Source organism: Helianthus annuus, chromosome 4 (genome assembly GCF_002127325.2).
Source record: "Helianthus annuus cultivar XRQ/B chromosome 4, HanXRQr2.0-SUNRISE, whole genome shotgun sequence".
NCBI classification, from domain to species: domain Eukaryota; kingdom Viridiplantae; phylum Streptophyta; class Magnoliopsida; order Asterales; family Asteraceae; genus Helianthus; species Helianthus annuus.
This window is the reverse complement of record NC_035436.2, coordinates 73,587,486-73,604,951: the sequence shown is the minus strand read 5'-3', so window position 1 is coordinate 73,604,951 and position 17,466 is coordinate 73,587,486.

Sequence of the window (17,466 nt, the reverse complement as noted above, 5' to 3'; positions counted from 1 at the left end):
AGGCATATGATGTGAAAACATGGAAAGCATGAAAGTAACAGTAGGCACATGTGTTTCACCCCAAAACAGTTTGGAAAACAGTAAAAGAGGGGTTCAATGTACTCACCTGAGATTGCTTTGAGTTCTTGTATAATAATCAAACAATGCTAGATCACGGAATATCAAACGGCACCTAATAGGTAGCTATGTTAATATACCGGACCTTAATCGGAAGGATCGAATAGTATGCGGGTTCGTAAACCAAACGAGTATGGAGACTCGTGTAATATGGTTTAACAAAGCCTACATACTAAAATGAAACTTAACCTAAGTGCTTGCGACCCATCACGACCCGTTTAGGTAGCTTATGCTACCTCACGCGTCGTTCGCGTAGAACGCGTCTGGAACGCCTAACATCGTGACCACAAGGTATAACCTCGGAAGGTTATAGCTATGGTCACCTAATGTGTTTGGTCGGATCCTAATGATCGACCAAATGGGTCAGGTTCGAAAGTATAAGCGATGGTTTAGATCGCTTACCTTACGACCCTATATAAGCACTAAACTAAAAGTGACGAGCTAAGCATGTTAGAACATGCTTAACTAAGTTTGAAAACAGGTTTGACATCAAAACAAACGGCTTTGATGCCCACGAGTAGTTTGGTTACAAAATATGCAAGAATGCACATTTTGGCCGAAACTACGACTCGTCACTGAGCCTAGATAACGTGGTGATCAGTAGGTATAGTCACTACGGACTATAACCATCGTGATCACGCTCACGTTATGAAGTTCCATGAACTTCGCATCGACCATAAGCTGGTCAATGCAGAAAGTCAACAAAACGTTGACTTTCGGACTCAAAAAAGCGAATAAAAGAACGAAAGAATACTTACGGAGGGTCCCCGAATGCTAATCTAGACCAAAATGGCTCAGGTATGAAACAATGGTTCCAACTTAGAGCCTTAAGATCAGATTGTGTGGGTTTTGAGCAAAATGGGGGGGGTATTTATAGGAAAAGTGGAACCGTTAGGATCGTTTCTTGGATTTCGTGCCACGATCTTGTCCGTCCACTTGTCACAATGTTGTGGTAAGTCAGAGGTTGCCCCTCATTTGCTGGAAGAGGCAAGGGCCATTTGGTCTTTCGAAACGTGAAGAGCCAATCAGCATTTAATGTGGGTTCTGCTGTACTGGGGACTCCTTATGGACCGTATGGCTTATGGCTTACGGTCCGTAAGCCCCTAGTTTGGCAGAATTGCAGTTTTTGTCCCTGCAGCACCAAAACTTGGTATTTGATGCGTTTTTGGCACGTTTAAGCCCCGTTAACCTCATTTCAAAGCTCTAAAATGATGTTAAAGTATAGGGAACTGAAAATGTGCTCAAAAATATGTCGGATGTCGGTTCATTTGGCCGTACGGTCGCGATGTTCGGTTAATTACGACGGAATGCGCATAAGCGCGAAAGACGATCCAAATTGCGCGACGAATGGATTTTTCTTATGCCAAACACTAAGGCATAATACTAGGATGCTTACATAAATTTTTGGATGTCCGGATGTATTCAGAACGTAAGTTATGCGCGAAAGTGCAAACTTGTGCACTTTTTGACACTTTTAGCCCCTGAATGATCCAAAAGTTTGTTTTAGCATACCAAACCCCTCAAAGCCTATTTCTAAGCTATGTAAAGGATATTTATGGTATGTTTAACTTATGGACATGTTCCGGAATGTTCGTTACAGTTTAAATTGGCATACTTTCACAGTATGTCAAGTTTAGTCCCTGTAAGCGAATTAACTTGTTTTTGCCATACCAAAGCCTTCAAAACTTATTTCTAAGTTATGTAAAGGTTATTTAAGGTATGTTGAGTATATGTTGATGTTCCGGAGTATATGTCGCATTAAACTGAGTACGTTTACGTACTAGTTTGCGTATAATTCTCCAGAAAGCGATGTAGAGTTTGAAATTGAACAAAAGTTAAAATATGAAAAATGTAAAACACAATCAAACAATCATTGGGATAAAATAACATTGTTTTATTGATAATTGAACTGTTCATAATGATTACAAGCACAAATGTTATAGTCTCCCCTACTTGTGGAAATTTTGCCTTCATTTGATCTTCACGTTCCCAAGTAAACTCGGGTCCACGCTTAGATTCCCAACGAACCTTGACCAAAGGAATGCGCTTGCGTTTAAGCCACTTGACTTCACGTTCCATGATTTCCACCGGTTTCTCAACAAATTTTAGTGTTTTATCAACACGAATTTCGTCAAGCGGTATGTGGAGGTTCTCATCAGCTAAACACTTCTTGAGATTGGACACGTGAAAGGTTGGATGAACATTTCCAAGTTCAGGAGGTAACTCAAGTCTGTAGGCTACCTTACCGATTCTTTCGACGATCTTGAATGGTCCAACGTATCTAGGTGCAAGTTTTCCTTTCTTTCCAAATCTGATCACACCTTTCCAAGGTGAGACCTTAAGTAATACACGATCACCGACTTGAAAATCCAAGGGTTTGCGTTTTAGGTCCGCGTAACTCTTCTGACGGCTTCTAGCTGTCTGAAGGTTATCACGAACTTTCTTTACCTTTTATGTTGTCTCTAAAATGAGGGCAGGTCCAGTAAGTTGAGCCTCGCCAATCTCATTCCAGCAGACTGGTGAACGACATTTTCGACCATAGAGAGCCTCGAAAGGAGCCATGTTGATGCTGGAGTGATAACTGTTGTTGTAGGAGAATTCAATCAATGGAAGATGTGAATCCCAACTACCACCAAAATCGATCACACAAGCTCTAAGCATATCCTCCAGTGTCTGGATTGTTCTTTCAGATTGACCATCCGTTTGCGGATGATAAGCTGTGCTCAGATTAAGTTGGGACCCCATAGCAGATTGCATGGTTCTCCAAAAATGAGAAGTGAAACGAGCATCTCTGTCAGAAATGATGTTCAAAGGAACACCATGTCGAGCTACAATTTCATCTACGTAGATTTGAGCAAGTTTGTCAGCAGAAAAATCCTCACGGATTGGCAAGAAATGCGCTGACTTGGTAAGACGATCAACGACTACCCAGATGGCATCGTGACCTTTCTTTGTACGCGGGAGTTTAGTAATGAGATCCATAGTAATGTTTTCCCATTTCCAAACTGGGATCTCCGGTTGCTCCAATAATCCGGAAGGACGCTGATGTTCAGCCGTAACCTTAAGACAAGTAAGGCATTTGGATACGTATAAGGTAATGTCTTTCTTCATACCAAGCCACCAATACTTAATACGAAGATCCTTATACATCTTATCTGAGCCAGGATGAATAGAATAACGAGACTTATGGGCTTCATCCATAAGCAAGGTACGAAGATTATCTTGGCTTGGGACCCACAAGCGGTCCATGAAATAATATGATCCATTGTCCTTCAGTTCTAGAGCAGGAGTTATGTGATAAGGAAATTCCTTATCCATCAAACCTTGTGAAACACAAGCTTGTTGAGCCTGAGAAATACGAGCTTGGATATCGGTTTGAATAACAGATTGGACACGTACACAATGAAGCTTAGTACGTTCCTTGCGACTCAATGCATCGGCTACGACATTCGCCTTACCAGGATGGTAGCGAATTTCGCAGTCATAATCGTTTAGAAGTTCAACCCAGCGTCTTTGCCTCATGTTGAGTTCCTTTTGATTGAAGATATGTTGAAGACTTTTGTGGTCAGTGAAAACCACACATTTTGTACCGTACAAATAGTGTCTCCAGATCTTAAGAGTGAAGACAACTGCACCCAACTCAAGATCATGAGTGGTGTAGTTTTCTCATGTATCTTCAACTGCCTTGATGCGTATGCTATGACTTTGTTTCTTTGCATCAGGACACAGCCAAGACCTAATTTAGATGCGTCGCAATAAACGACGAAATCATCATTGCCCTCAGGCAATGTTAGGACAGGCGCGTCGCAAAGCTTTTGTTTCAAAGTCAGAAATGCTTCCTCTTGTTTGACTCCCCAATCAAATGGCTTGTTCTTCTGAGTTAGAGCAGTTAGAGGAACTGCAATCTTTGAGAAGTTCTCAATGAAGCGGCGGTAATAACCCGCCAGACCAAGGAAAGAACGAACTTCAGTAGGAGTAGTAGGCGTATCCCAATCCTTAATGGCACTGATCTTGGAGGGATCCACATGTATACCTTGTTCGTTGACAATATGTCCTAAGAATTGAACTTCTTTAAGCCAAAATTCACACTTGGAGAATTTGGAGAAAAGTTGCTCTTTCTTTAGGAGTTCCAATGTAAGACGTAGATGTTGCTCATGATCAGCTTGCGTCTTAGAATAAATCAAGATGTCATCAATGAAAACGATGATGAACTTATCCAAATAAGGCTTGCAGACCCTATTCATCAAGTCCATGAAAACAGCAGGAGCATTAGTCAAACCGAATGGCATGACTGTGAACTCATAATGTCCATAACGAGTACGGAACGCTGTCTTGGGAATGTCTTATTCATGCACACGAAGCTGATGATATCCAGATCGTAGATCAATCTTCGAAAAGTATGAAGCACCTTGCAATTGATCAAAGAGATCATCAATGCGAGGTAGGGATATCGATTCTTGATGGTAAGCTTGTTAAGCTCACGATAATCGATACACATCCTAAAAGATCCATCCTTCTTCTTGACAAAAAGAACGGGAGCACCCCAAGGTGAAAAACCAGGACGGATAAAACCTTTGTCAGAGAGCTCCTGAAGCTGCTTAGATAATTCTTGCATCTCTGATGGTGCAAGACGGTATGGAGCTTTGGCAATGGGATTTGCACCAGGTACGAGATCAATACGGAACTCGACTTGGCGTGCTGGAGGTAGACCGGGTAACTCTTCAGGGAAAACTTCAGAATAATCCCGAACGACAGGAATATCTGAAATAGTCTTACCCTTGCCTTTATCTGCTGTAACATGTGCTAAGAAAGCCACATATTTCTTCCGTAGATACTTCCGAGCTTTAAAACAAGACATGAGTTTGAGACCACCGGCAGGCTTCTCACCACGAACCTGAAGGATCTCGCCTGTCGACAGTGGCACACGAACAATCTTCTCAAAACAAACTACCTCTGCGCGATGCTTAGATAACCAATCCATTCCCACAATAACGTCGAAGCTTCAAAGTTGCATTGGCGTGAGGTCAATAGGAAAAATATGGTCGTTAAGGTTCAACTGGCAGTTGCGTAGAACAGAATTAAGAACAATGGGTTCACCACTGGCAACCTCTACTGTCAAAGGTTTACCTAGTTTCGTTCTAGACACGCGAAGCATCGTCTCAAAAGACAATGACACAAAACTCTTGTCGGCACCCGAATCAAAGAGAACAGATGCTGGCTGATTATTAATAAAGAACGTACCGTTCACCACTTCGTTGTCTGCTTGTGCTTCTTGTGCATTCATGTTGAAGACTCGACCTCGAGCTTGTGCCTGATTCGGGTTTGCATTCTGGTTCTGGTTGGCTAGCCTTGGACACCGATTTCTGTAGTGGGTCAGATCCCCACAGTTATAACAAGCACCTGGTGGGTAGTTTGGTCGTGCAGCCTGACCCTGTTGCTGAGCAACTTGTTGAGCAGGGTTCTGAACTGCGCGATTCTGAGCAAACCGACAAACATCGGCAAGATGACCCGACTTCCCACAGTTAGTACAGAAACGGCACTGATATTGCGGCTGATGGTGACTGTTGCATTGATTGCACAAAGGTGCACTTCCTGAATAGGGCTTCTTTGCTGGAGGCTGGTTGGGAGCTGCCTGGTTAGCTTGGGCAGTGACAGCATAGTTTTGGGAAGCCTTACGCTTCCTTGACCCCCTTGAGGAACCAGAATCCTTTCCCTTCTTGTTTTGACCTTTCTTGCTATCTTCCTTATCAGCCGACTGTTTCTTGCCTTTGTCGCCCTTCCTGTGTAGCTTATTCTTTCGAATCTGCGACTCAGTCAGTGTCGCTGATAACTCGATTGCCTGACGGAGTGTGGTAGGGTTGCTACCAGTGAGGATGTCTTGTACTGAGTCAGGTAGGCCGTCGATGTACCTTTCGATGGCCTTATCGAGTGGGGTAACCATAGTTGGGCAAAGCAGACTCAACTCCTCAAACCTATCAGTATAAGCCCTGTGCTCGCCACTATCTTGCTTCAAAACATCAAATTCTTTCTCCAACGCTCGTTGTTCATGACGAGGACAAAACTCCCTCATCATAAGAGCTCTCAGTTCAGCCCATGTTTGAGCTAGAGCAACTTCTGCACCTTGATCTCTCATAACCCCATTCCACCATGTAAGAGCCCTCTTCTGAAACACGCTTGAAGAAAACTCGACCTTGCGATTATCCGGACACTGCACGTGGCGAAAAGTGTTCTCGATGCTCTCGAACCACTGAAGAAGCCCAGTTGCTCCTTCAGAACCACTGAACTTGAGTGGCTTAGCCGAGTTAAAATCCTTGTATTTGCATATACCAGTGTTATTGTTGTTGGCTTGGTTCCATTGAGCGAAGAGATTTGGGAATTGAGCAGCCATCTGCTGCGCAATAATCTCCGCTAGCTTGGCAGTAGCTATCTGGTTGTCGCGTCGAGGAGGCATTCTAGAAGAGAAAAACATGAAATGAAACGAGTGAGATGATTGGATGAAGAGAATGAGACGAAGCAATATTAACAAAAGCAAAGATGGCGGTTATGCATCGCAAAGCAAACAAGCGACATGAAATGTCTAGTCAAAGTGAATGGGTCAGAATTAGTGTATCGCGAAGACATGCTCGCCTATAAGTGAACACTCACCCCAAGAGTTCCCAGGTAAGAGTGACTGGTCCGATTATGTGGATTTGTACGAACACTCTAGCCTTAGACAGAAAACCCAGGGTACAGGCATTCACCCTTCCAGTTCGCACGTGTTCACACTATTAACCCAAAACTTTGATGGGTTTTGAAATCCAAAGAGGTTCAAAACCATATAACAGAGGGTTCAAAACCTTATAACAGAGGGTTCAAAACCTAGTAATCAATCATCCTAGAACAGATGATTAATTTTCAAAGCGGATTCGGAACCGAAGTTCTCGTTGTGGTTATCACCTAAGGATAGGTGATGTGCATGTTTTAAACTCTAAACACAAGATAACTTGTGTTAGGGTCCTAGAAAGTTATAGTCTAGGTCAAAGCATTACTAATAACCTAATTCCCTATAACCAATGGCTCTGATACCAACTCTTCTGTCACACCCCGACCGCGTGTAACATGCAACCGCGGCGGAAAACGTCGGGGAGTGTTGTGGACAGAATTAATTGTTATACAACCATGGAAAATAAAGTTACATTATATTTATTAAACAAGGGTAGTACATTGTATTAAACAGGAAAACAAAGAGTTTATAACATAGTTAACTAAGTCTATCTTCAGTTTTAGTCTCTAAGGCACAGGTCCGCCCTAGTGTCATGATCATCATCCTATGGAATAGCTCCTGAAAACACATGTGAAAGTAGGTACATCAGCATAAAAATGCCTGTGAGATACATAGGTTTTGTGAAAATGGGATTCATGACTTGAGTTTAAAGAATGTCTAATAACAGTCAGTCATGAACCTTGTAATTTGTCTTGCTTTGTAAACCATTTGAAAAACGATAACATCAGATGATATGTATAGATAAGTGCAAGGTTAAACGAGTAACCAAGTAAAATGAGTTGAATATAATAAGTTGTTTTGTAAGACAATGTTTTATGAAAAGTATGTTATTTGTATAAAATGTTATAAGTCAAAACTGAAATGATTTTAGATAACGCTAAGATATGTAATATTATACAAACATTTATATATAGGAAGTACCAGCGGCGTATCCACCATGTTTGCATCATATTACATACTCCACGTTACTCAAACCATTTACCCAAACCAATCCACCATGTAAATTGTTCATGTATAAACCAAATGTCAAGTGTTATTGTGTAAACCATGTCAAATGTTTATGTTCAATGTAAACCACCAAATGTGTATGTCAATGTCAACGTGTTCATGTTCAATGTAAATCATGTGATGTGTATCCCAAAATGTATCATGTATGGTAAGCGAAATGTATCAACTTAAACCATATGTAAAATGCACAAAACAAGTCGTTGAAGTAAAACGTGGTTTAGATCAACGTTATGTTCTGTGGAAAAATGCATGCTCTATTGATATAAACATTTATGCGGTATTGTGAAATATGCATACATCCAAGCCTTGAGACTGTGGCGATAAACCCTTAAACAAATTAAAGGTTTATCTAAGTTATGTATATCGAATTCGGTCATTCCTTCCAATCCTATCAAACCCAGGATTTCAGGAACGGGAGTTGTCAATTCCTATGGTACCACTACCTACTAACGAACGGCGTGATCAATGTTAATGAATGTATTGTCCCATGTTAAACAAACCAAATGTCATAACAAAATGAAGGCATGTGATGTAAACAATAGTACTAAGTATGCTAAGTAAACATACGAAGCAGAAATGTTCATGTAAATCAATGTGCCCATATGCTGAGTAAACATATGCAGCAGAAATGTTCATGTAAATCAATGTGCCCATATGCTGAGTAAACATATGCAGCAGAAATGTTCATGTAAATCAATGTGCCCATATGCTGAGTAAACATATGCAACAGAAATGCAATGTAAATCAATGTACTAAGTACGCACACAATGGGCATACATAGCATAAAATGTAATGAAATCGTGTACTATAATGTACTAACAACATAGCAGGCATATGATGTGAAAACATGGAAAGCATGAAAGTAACAGTAGGCACATGTGTTTCACCCCAAAACAGTTTGGAAAACAGTAAAAGAGGGGTTCAATGTACTCACCTGAGATTGCTTTGAGTTCTTGTATAATAATCAAACAATGCTAGATCACGGAATATCAAACGGCACCTAATAGGTAGCTATGTTAATATACCGGACCTAAATCGGAAGGATCGAATAGTATGCGGGTTCGTAAACCAAACGAGTATGGAGACTCGTGTAATATGGTTTAACAAAGCCTACATACTAAAATGAAACTTAACCTAAGTGCTTGCGACCCATCACGACCCGTTTAGGTAGCTTATGCTACCTCACGCGTCGTTCGCGTAGAACGCGTCTGGAACGCCTAACATCGTGACCACAAGGTATAACCTCGGAAGGTTATAGCTATGGTCACCTATTGTGTTTGGTCGGATCCTAATGATCGACCAAATGGGTCGGGTTCGAAAGTATAAGCGATGGTTTAGATCGCTTACCTTACGACCCTATATAAGCACTAAACTAAAAGTGACGAGCTAAGCATGTTAGAACATGCTTAACTAAGTTTGAAAACAGGTTTGACATCAAAACAAACGGCTTTGATGCCCACGAGTAGTTTGGTTACAAAATATGCAAGAATGCACATTTTGGCCGAAACTACGACTCGTCACTGAGCCTAGATAACGTGGTGATCAGTAGGTATAGTCACTACGGACTATAACCATCGTGATCACGCTCACGTTATGAAGTTCCATGAACTTCGCATCGACCATAAGCTGGTCAATGCAGAAAGTCAACAAAACGTTGACTTTCGGACTCAAAAAAGCGAATAAAAGAACGAAAGAATACTTACGGAGGGTCCCCGAATGCTAATCTAGACCAAAATGGCTCAGGTATGAAACAATGGTTCCAACTTAGAGCCTTAAGATCAGATTATGTGGGTTTTGAGCAAAATGGGGGGGGTATTTATAGGAAAAGTGGAACCGTTAGGATCGTTTCTTGGATTTCGTGCCACGATCTTGTCCGTCCACTTGTCACAATGTTGTGGTAAGTCAGAGGTTGCCCCTCATTTGCTGGAGGAGGCAAGGGCCATTTGGTCTTTCGAAACGTGAAGAGCCAATCAGCATTTAATGTGGGTTCTGCTGTACTGGGGACTCCTTATGGACCGTATGGCTTATGGCTTACGGTCCGTAAGCCCCTAGTTTGGCAGAATTGCAGTTTTGGTCCCTGCAGCACCAAAACTTGGTATTTGATGCGTTTTTGGCACGTTTCAGCCCCGTTAACCTCATTTCAAAGCTCTAAAATGATGTTAAAGTATAGGGAACTGAAAATGTGCTCAAAAATATGTCGGATGTCGGTTCGTTTGGCCGTACGGTCGCGATGTTCGGTTAATTACGACGGAATGCGCATAAGCGCGAAAGACGATCCAAATTGCGCGACGAATGGATTTTTCTTATGCCAAACACTAAGGCATAATACTAGGATGCTTACATAAATTTTTGGATGTCCGGATGTATTCAGAACGTAAGTTATGCGCGAAAGTGCAAACTTGTGCACTTTTTGACACTTTTAGCCCCTGAATGATCCAAAAGTTTGTTTTAGCATACCAAACCCCTCAAAGCCTATTTCTAAGCTATGTAAAGGATATTTATGGTATGTTTAACTTATGGACATGTTCCGGAATGTTCGTTACAGTTTAAATTGGCATACTTTCACAGTTTGTCAAGTTTAGTCCCTGTAAGCGAATTAACTTGTTTTTGCCATACCAAAGCCTTCAAAACTTATTTCTAAGTTATGTAAAGGTTATTTAAGGTATGTTGAGTATATGTTGATGTTCCGGAGTATTTGTCGCATTAAACGGAGTACGTTTACGTACTAGTTTGCGTATAATTCTCTAGAAAGCGATGTAGAGTTTGAAATTGAACAAAAGTTAAAATATGAAAAATGTAAAACACAATCAAACAATCATTGGGATAAAATAACATTGTTTTATTGATAATTGAACTGTTCATAATGATTACAAGCACAAATGTTACACTTGAAGTCCGTTTTGAAGTTGCTTGGTCTAGGTCTCGAGTCGCAACCGTTGCGGTCTCGAGTTGTAGCTCCGTGTTCTCGAGTCGCAACCGTTGGTCTCGAGTTGTTTACCTGCTGATTCTGATGCATCTGCCCGAAATGTACTATGCAACAGAATTCTGATTTCATGCCATTATGTACTATCCAATAAGGTTTCACAAACATGTTCCCTTGTCTAACACTTAACCAATTTGGATCAAACAACAAGTTTTTCAAATATTTGCAACAACATTCAAACACATTCAACATATATTCATCATATGTTCATCATTTTAGGGTTTTCATAACTTGGTTATTCAACCAACACATTCACTATGATTCACCGATTTATTCACGTGGACATAGAAGCAAATCAATAAACCTTCAACACACCCAAACATGCATTTCACAAGCAACAATCATGTAGCATTTGTTCTAAACACTATGACCTATAATATCAACATAAATCGGATGGTCCTAAACACTCTTTAAACTATCATTCTTTTGTCATTTTGAACATCGTAGCAAACATCATCATAGAATAGTTCACACACAATATCAAACTCACCAATCAAACAAACATCATACAAAAGACCTCTAGACTAGACATGTTTCTTATTCGTTAACACACCAAAACCCTTAACACACATTAACACTAACCGGTTCATGAAAAGGCACCGAGTCAAGGAAGATGGTGAGAAGATGAAGTATCCGGGTGATGATGATGAGCTTGACCGAGACTCCTTGTTGTTGCCGGTTGAATCCGAGAGAAAGGAGAGGAGAGGTGATGCTTGATTGTTAGGGTTTAAGGTTTTCTAGAGAGAGAGGGAGTGAGGATGAAGTGAGAGAGAGTGTAGAGGAGAGTGTGAGGGTTTTCGGGTATATGTATAAGGTGGTGCACCCTAAGTGGGTTTCGAGTGGGCTAAGGGAGGTTGCGGCCCAACTGGCCCAACCGTTTACTGTTTACTCGAGACCGAGAATGGTCTCGAGTCGGGTTCGTGGTCTCGGTTCACTAGTATTTATACATTTATATATATATTACATATACATACATAGCAAAAGGATCACATAGAACATCAAGGTAACACGCACTTTCATTTAATAACGTATATACACACAATGTTAATACAAAAGGGTTATTCGGGAAAACCTAGAGTGTCACACGCCCCAACAGAGTGTTACCTTTACTTCGGGGTCATTTCTGGATGGCACACTCTCATGGTGGGACCATCAGGTTCAGACCCTTGGCACAGATGCTGCTTATGCACTGAGCTAGGACGAGCTCAAGGAAATGATTGAGAAGAAATGTTGTTCTAGGACTGGAATCCATAAGCTTGAGGTGGAGTTCTGGAATTTGAAAATGGACGAACCAAAGATTCCTGAATACGTCCAGCGATCTCACGGCTTGTCTAGGGTCGTCCCCTACTAAGTCATTGAGGTTGTATGATACAGTTGTGTACTTGAAAACTTTACATTGTGGTCTCGATTTATGGCAATGCAATCGCAGTATTCTCATCATTTGTGATGTTTGATCTACTGTTTATGTTCTATGACATGAGATGTTATGTGGTTGATTTATTTTTAGCATGAGATGTTATGTGTTGATATTGATGAATACATACGTGCACTTGACTTGCTATGACCTAACCTACGTGAAACATCTTTTAGAAGATGCCACCAAGACGCGAAATGCGCATGCCCACCTCGGAGGCAGAACTTCAAGAGATAATTGCTGCAGCTATAGCACAGCACAAGGCCCTACGCTCCGAACCTAGCAGAGGCACCTCAGAAAATAACGGTTGTCCCTACTGGCACTTCCTCAACTGCAAGCCTCCGAAGTTCGACGGCACTGGGGGTGCCATAGCTTTTGTGAAATGGATTGAAAGTATGGAATCCATCTTTCGAATGAGTGGTTGTACGCCAGAACAACAAGTCCCATACGTTTCTGAGTTTTTTCAAGATGGAGCTCGATTATGGTGGAATCTTCAGGTTCGAATAATGGGCCTAACTACAGCATACGCGTTAACTTGGGATGAGTTGAAAGGAATAATGCGTAAGAAGTATTGCACCCAAACAGAAACCCAGAGGTTGGAAGGTGAATTCCAGAGCCTGATAATGGAAGGTCCGAAAATGTTGGAATACATGCAAAGACTTCATGATTTGGCACGAGTCGTTCCGTACTTAGTGGAACCAGAATTGAGGAAATTAGGACATTTCGTTTGGGAACTGGCACCTCAAGTCCTGAGCTTAATGACAGCATCTACGCCACCAACAACTATGGCTGCAAGTAAGATGGGCTTGGCACTCGTTACGGAAGCCATTAGACTAGAAAAACTTGCAAACCCTGACAAGGAGACTCAGGTAGAGTCGTCCGAAAAGAACAAAAGGAAGCTCACCGAAGATACCCGAACGAATAATGATGAACAAAGATCTATTCGAGGTTGTTTTGACTGCGGAGACAAAGGGCATTTCAAGAAAGATTGCCCTAACAACAAACAGGCCAATGATAAGATTTACTTAGAAACTAAACCAAGACGTGCTGGGTGCAAGTATCACCATGAATGTGGATGTCGGAAGCCTAGGTGCGGGAGGAAAAGACACAACAAGGATGGTTGTGGGATGAAGAGTCCCAGACAAGGAGAAAACAGTAACAACGCTCAAGGTGGAAATGGGAAAGGAAATGGCCGAGTGCCAGGATGCTTCCATTGTGGGGACGTTGGACATCTTAAGAGGGAATGCCCAAAGTTGAAACAAGACCGTGAAAGAACATCCAGCATCGGAGTTTGTGAAGCATGCCAGGATCCAGGCGTGATTGCTGGTACGTTCTTTAACAACCAAAACTTTTGCATCTATTTTGTTTGATACTGGTGCCGATTATAGCTTCGTGTCATTAGAATTTAAGAATATTCTTGGTTTGACGCCTAGTAAGTTAGACGTCCCATATTCGATCGAATTAACAAATGGGAAACTAGTTGAGACCAGTGAAGTTGTCTAAGGATGTGTGATGGAATTTGGAGGGCACGAGTTTACGCTAGACTTACTACCTGTCGAGTTGGGAAGCTTTGATGTGGTAGTGGGAACGGATTGGCTATCGAGTAACAAGGCCGAGATTGTTTGTCACGAAAAGGTCGTTCGTATCCCAATCGAAGATGGAGAAACAATTGTGGTTCATGGGGAGAAGCGTGATACGCCTTTAAGAATTATCAGTTACCTGAAAGCTCGTAAGTGTTTACAAAAGGGACGTGCTGCCTTCCTGGCACACATCGTGGATCAGAAAGCTGCTGAGCCGAAAAATGCAGACATTCCTATCGTGAGGGAATATCTTGAAGTCTTTCCTGACGACTTTCCAGGATTGCCACCCCAAAGGCAAGTGAAATTTCACATTGACTTAGTGCCAGGCGCCGCGCCTGTAGCTAGGGCACCTTATAGACTTGCACCATCTGGGATGCAAGAACTGTCGACACAACTTCAAGAGTTGTTAGACAAAGGATTTATCCGACCAAGCTTCTCGCCTTGGGGAGCTCCGGTCCTGTTTGTCAAGAAGAAGGACGGTAGTTTTCGAATGTGTATCGACTACCGGGAGTTGAATAAGCTGACGATCAAGAAAGATACCCTCTGCCAAGGATCGATGATCTATTCGACCAACTGCAAGGTTCAAGCTTTTACTCGAAGATCGATTTACAATCTGGGTACCATCAGCAAAGGATACAAGAGGAGAGTATCCCTAAGACAGCTTTCAGAACTCATTATGGACACTACGAGTTCCTAGTTATGCCGTTTGGGTTGACAAACGCACCTGCAGTCTTTATGGATCTGATGAATAGAGTTTGCAAGCCGTACTTGGATAAGTTCGTGATTGTGTTCATCGACGACATTTTGATTTATTCAAAGACAAAGGCTGAGCACGAACAGCATCTAAGAACTATTTTGGAGTTGCTGAAAAAGGAGCAGCTGTACGCCAAATTCTCGAAGTGCGAGTTTTGGCTATGTGAAGTCCAATTTCTTGGACATGTGGTAAATGGAGATGGGATTCATGTGGACCCCACCAAGATCGAAGCGATCAAGAATTGGGAAACGCCAAAGACGCCAACCGAGATTCGACAATTCTTGGGTTTGGCTGGCTACTATCGAAGGTTCATCGAGGATTTTTCGAAGATCGCTCAACCATTGACACTCCTCACGCAGAAAGATAAGAAGTTTGATTGGGGAATCAAACAGGAAGAAGCGTTCCAGGTATTGAAAGATAAGCTCTGCAATGCGCCAATCTTAGCACTACCGGAAGGTACTGAAAATTTCGTGGTATACTGTGACGCCTCGCGTCAAGGATTGGGTTGCGTGTTGATGCAATGCCAAAAGGTTATTGCTTACGCGTCACGCCAGGTGAAAGTGCACTAAAAGAACTATACCACACATGATTTGGAACTAGGCGCAGTGATATTTGCGTTAAAGATCTGGAGACATTACTTGTATGGTACGAAATGTACAATCTTCACAGATCATAAGAGCCTACAACACATATTCAACCAGAAGGAGTTGAATATGAGATAAAGACGATGGGTTGAGTTGTTGAACGAATACGACTGCGAGATAAAGTATCATCCAGGGAAGGCGAATGTGGTCGCCGATGCCCTAAGTAGAAAAGAAAGGATCAAGCCCATAAGGGTTAGGGCTTTGGAGATGATTATCCAAACCGATCTTTCCTTGCGCATTCGTGCTGCGCAAAAAGAAGCTCTTAAGGAAAGTAACCTTGAAGAAGAATATCTCCGTGGGATGGAGAAGCAATTGGTGCCAAACGAGGAAGGGACGTTATGTTTTGAGAAAAGAATTTGGGTTCCTCTGTTTGGTGGTTTGAGGAAAGTTATTTTTGATGAAGCCCACAAATCGCGGTACTCTATCCATCCAGGAGCGGATAAGATGTACCAAGATCTTAAGGATTATTATTGGTGGCCTAGGATGAAAGGCGATGTTGCTGTTTATGTGAGCAACTGTTTAACGTGTGCAAAGGTTAAAGCTGAATACCAGAAGCCTTCAGGACTTTTGCAACAACCAGAAATTCCCAACTGGAAGTGGGAACAAATCTCCATGGATTTTATTACGAAGTTGCCAAGAACGCCAAGAGGTCATGACACTATTTGGGTGATAGTGGACCAATTAACGAAGTCTGCGCACTTCTTACCTATCAGAGAAAAGGATAACACGAGCAAGTTGGCTGAAATTTACATGAGAGAAATTGTTACACGCCATGAAGTACCTCTCTCAATCATCTCTGATAGAGACGGAAGGTTCGTATCAAGGATTTGGCAATCCTTCCAAGAAGCTTTTGGCTCACAATTGAATCTGAGCACTGCATTTCACCCACAGACCGACGGACAAAGCGAGCGGACGATACAGACTTTGGAAGATATGCTGAGAGCATGTGTTATGGACTTGGGCGGTAGCTGGGATAAGCATTTGCCATTGGTCGAATTTTCATACAACAACAGCTACCACGCCAGTATTGGTGCCGCGCCATTTGAAGCTCTATATGGTCGCAAGTGCAGGTCACCGCTTTGTTGGTCTGATGAAGGTGATAGGCAACTGGTTGGTCCTGATATGGTCCAGGAAACCACAGACAAGATTGCACAGATCCGAGATCGCATCAAGGCGGCTCGTGATCGTCAGAAATGTTATGCGGACCGAAGAAGAAAACCTCTAGAGTTTGAGGTAGGTGATATGGTTTTGTTGAAAGTATCACCCTGGAAGGGTGTGGCACGCTTCGGGAAGCGTGGAAAGTTGAATCCGCGGTATATTGGTCCGTTCAGAATTTTGGAAAGAATTGGGTTAGTAGCGTACAAGCTGGACTTACCTGCTGAACTGAATGGTGTTCACGATACATTCCATGTATCAAATTTGAAGAAAAGTCCAACGCAAGATAGCGTTATCATTCCCACCGACGAGATTCATGTTGACGACACGCTCCATTTTGTTGAAGAACCTGTTGAGGTTACGGATTGGAAAGTGAACAAAACCCGCCGGAGCAGTGTCAAGCTCGTCAAAGTTCGATGGAACGCAAGACATGGTCCTGAATACACCTGGGAGCGTGAGGACCGAATGAAAGAGACATACCCCCACTTATTTCCCAAGAACCCTGCTTCTAGGAGCAGAACTTAAAATTTCGGGACGAAATTTTTCTAACGGGGGGGGGGAATGTGACAACCCTCACTAAACCAGGTATCCGTACAGCTTAATTAATAATTAATTACTGCTTAATTACTGTGCTTGATTGAAATTGTGAATGAACTGCTACTTGAAATACTGATACATGTACATACTTGCATCATACTCTATTTGCTGTCACTCCATTATTTACATACTGAACACTAGTGACAATCTTGATGCACCGAAAGCACAGTAGCACTATGAACGGATAACCTATTAAACTTGCTGACATAGTTAGCACCAGGCAGGTACTGCCTCTAAGGCCTGTATGAGCCAGAGATATTTTGCTACACTAGTAGAGAGTGTAGGGATATAAGGGTTGTAGAACTGCGTCACTAGGCATAAGTTACAGTGACCGGATGTGCCTAAAACGTACACTAAGTACAAAATTCAGCACTTTAAATAAAAATTCAGCATTTAGCTAACTAATAAAGTGCCAAAACATGAGAAAAATATTACTAGACACTTTCCAAAG